Below are 3,784 nucleotides of genomic sequence, written 5' to 3'. Positions count from 1 at the left end.
GAGGATGATGATGGTCATTGATGTCCCACTTCCCCCATGTGGTTTTATCATCATGTGATCCATTTTTACATTTTATTGATAACCTGTCATGTGTCTTTTCAAAAGATATTTTAAAAATATCTCAGCTGTCCAAGGTTGAAGAGCGCTTAGTCAAATGAGCTGAGATTCAGGATCAGCTATATGCCTTCTTGTGTTTGTGTGGAGCTCTAACTTTTGAAAAACTTGGTAGTTGGGAATGAAAAGTTTTAATACAGTAATGTTGTTCATCCCTTTCAACTTTTTTTTCAAATGTTATATGCAGGAAAAAAAAAAATCACCAAATGACCTATCATCAATTATATTTAAGGATCTATTGCTTATTTAGGGAGCTCGGTAGCATAGTGGCTAAGGCACTTGCCTGCTAACCAGAAGGCTGGCGGTTCAAACCCACCAGCCACTCCTCGGAAGGAAGGTTGGGCAATCCTACGTCCGTAGTGATACTGCCTCGGAAACCCAAGGAGGGGTCGCTATGCGTCGGGGCCGACTCGACGGCAAACAACATCATCAACAACAACGGTGGCATAGTGCCTAAGGCATTTTATTGCTAACCAGAAGGCTGGTGGTTCATACCCACCAGCCGCTCCTCGGAAGGAAGGTTGGGCAATCTACTTCCGTAGTGATCCTGCCTCAGAAACCAAGGAGGGTTGATTGTGAGTTAGATCTGACTCGACGCCAGTGAGTTGAGTTTATTGCTTATTTATTTATTTAAAAAACAAAGCATTGAGCACACCTGTGTTCATTGCAGCACTATTTACAACAGCAAAAAGGTGGAAACAACCTAGGTGCCCATCAGCAGAAGAGTGGATGACCAAACTATGGTACATACACACAGTGGAATACTGTGCAACACTAAAGAATAACAGACTCTGCAAAATACCACATAATGTGGATGAACTTGGAAGACACATTGGAAGGACAAACATTGTATTAGTTCACTATTGTAAAAAAGTCAAGGAAAGAAAGGTTTATAGATGAAAGGAAACTTTCTTTGTTGGTTACCAGGGTGGGAGGGGAGGGAAAGGAATGGTCAAAAAATTTAAAATAATACTAAAATTAAAAACAAACAAACAAGCCATTGAAAAGTACTTCACTTACAAAGGGTACGTTAACCAGACATTGGGGGTGGGGGTAGTCACTGTGTCAGTGTCTGGGAAGTGCACCAAATAGATTGTACGAGTAAATGTCAAATCCCCATGAGTGTATGTTACTCTTTTACTTAGAGGCACCTTCTTTAATTTAATATACTGAAAGAAGGCTAAAAAAAAAGAATTTCAGTAAATTTTTGGCCTGTAATACATTTTTTTTATAAAATGTGTTTTATTGACTTAATTTATTTACATTGTATTGTGATTTGGGTCAATTTACAGAGCAAATTCCTTTTCCATACAGCAGTTCATACACCTTTTGCTCCATGACATTGACTGCTATCCCTACATTGTAACAGCTTTCTTCCCATTTCTTCCCCGAAGTAACCTTTTCCCTGTGTCCTTTTTTCCTCTGCATTCTTGCCCCTGAGCTATCTCCCTGTGCAATTGCTGCCCTTCTGTTCTCCCATGTTTGCTCATTACAAGTAGGGTATCTATCTGGTGTAAATACTGCCTGTTTATTGTTTGGCTGGAAGCCATGGGAGTGAGTACAGTTCCAGGCCCAAAGAGTAACTAGAGACCATAGTCTCAGGGGTCTCACCAGGCTTTCCCAGACCAGTAAACCTGGTCTTTTTATGATTGTGAGTTTTGTTCCACATTGTTCTCCCACTGGATCCAGAATGTACTGCAGTGATCCCTCTCTGAGTGGTTGACAGTGGTAGCCAGGTACCATCTAGTTCTCCTGGTCTCATGGTCATATAGGCTGAGGTTCTAATGGTCCATTAATCCCCTGTACTAATTATTTCCATGTGCCTTTGGTTTTCTTCATTCTTCTTTGTTCCAGATGAGGAGAGAGCAATTATTGCATATAGATTGCTGCTTGAAAGTTTTTAAGACCCCAGTCGCTACTCAGCAAAGTAGGATGTAAAATAATGTTTTTGTGTTGTATGTTATGCCAGTTGAGCTTGATGTCTCATGCAACCGTCGTCCCAAACTCACAGGTCCAACAACTTGCTCCATCAGGGTGGTTGACTGCGCCTAAAAAGTTACCTAACTGTGCCCCCTGTTAGTTCTGTTTATCTGGACATTCTTACAGCACATACAAATACGTCTGTAGAAATAGCATCTGCCAACCTTATATATATATGGGAGTTCTGGTGGCGTAGTGCCTAAGGCATTTGACAGCTAACCAGAAGGCTGGCAGATCAAACCCACCAGCCACTCCTAGGAAGGAAGGTTGGGCAATCTACTTCCATAGTGATACTGCCTTGGATACCCAAGGAGGGGTCGCTTTGAGTTGGATCTGACTCAATGGCAGTGAGTTTGTTTTCTGGTAATCTTTTATATGGTCATGGGTATATTTCCTTTTGCCTAGATATAACTGATGATTGAGCCTGTCTCCCATCTATTTACCCATAGGATGATGTTTGTTACACTGATAACATAGTATTGTAGACGTAAAAGGGTTTAATCTTTGTTATCTATACCTCTTTGTTATCTATATCTCTTTGTCTTCCCTTTCCTTGGTGTTATTGTGTTGGTCCCTTGCTTTTTTGGTATATTGCCTTTCACTTCAACCCAAATGAGTATTTGTCTCTTACCTATCTAGTATTTTTTCTTCCCCTCTCTCAGATCCCTGGTAACCAATAAAGAAAGTTCCATTCCATATATAAACCTTTTCTTGACTTTTTACAATAATGAACTAATAGAATATTTGTCCTTCTGTGGTTGACTTGTTTCAAATGCCTATGAGGGTATGTGTTACTCTTTCACTTGTTGTTGTTAAGAGATATCTAATTTAATTTAATATACTGAAAGGGGGCTGGAAAGGGTAAGAAGTTCAGTAAATTTTTTGCCTATAATATTTTTTAATAAAATGCATTTTATCATTTTAAATATACATTTGTTTAAAAACCTTGAAATTACTGATTTAATTCATTAAATTTATGGAAAATACTTGCCATGTAACTCACTGGTAAAGGCAGTCTTCATTCAAGCCCGTCAGGCAAATCATTCTTACTTTCTGAAGGAAAAAATCTGACTTTATTTTCCGATTCAAGTAAATGTGTTAATTTGTATTTTGAAGAAATAGATAAACTACTTAGAAATAACTTAATGGAACACATCTTGTAAAGTAGATTCCTAGAAGCCATAAAGTCAAAATTAAAAATTAAAAACATGTGTAAATACTATAATTAATCAATTTTAACAGTAACTTAGTATCAGTGTTAAGTAATTTATAATAAAGAATGTAATGTATAGCTAACATTATAAACTTGGAAATGAAGAGTGTGGTACCTAGCATGATACTGCTTCAGTAAGTGTACATGCATACGTGAATCAAATGGTGTTATTAGGATTTTAGATACCGTTAAGATGATATAGAAAAAACAGAAATTAATACATTAATTTATTTAAATCTCATCATTGCTTCTATGTTTAATATGGGAGAAAAATATGTTGCTATGTATCAGTTGGCTTTATCCTCTTGTTAACAAGAGGTAGAAATTATAGCATTATATAAGATGAATAAGAATTTACTGTGATTGAACTAAATATTTCATTATGAAAGTTCATACCTTAATCGAAAGAAATTACTTAAAAATTTTACCTATGGATTTAAATATTTGTTATGTTAAAAAATTCATCATTATCAGCTA

General features: G+C 37.0%; 1 protein-coding gene across 1 annotated transcript in view; it reads left to right on the top strand.

Moving 5' to 3' along the window:
- The window catches only part of PRR14L (proline rich 14 like), a 108,639-nt gene that overhangs the window by 73,533 nt on the left and 31,322 nt on the right, over positions 1-3,784 (top strand). The window lies entirely within an intron of this gene.

Source organism: Orycteropus afer, unplaced genomic scaffold (genome assembly GCF_000298275.1).
Source record: "Orycteropus afer afer isolate SDZICR_OR568_19922 unplaced genomic scaffold, OryAfe1.0 scaffold00420, whole genome shotgun sequence".
Lineage (NCBI taxonomy): Eukaryota > Metazoa > Chordata > Mammalia > Tubulidentata > Orycteropodidae > Orycteropus > Orycteropus afer.
This window is presented reverse-complemented; position numbering and strand designations above follow the sequence as displayed.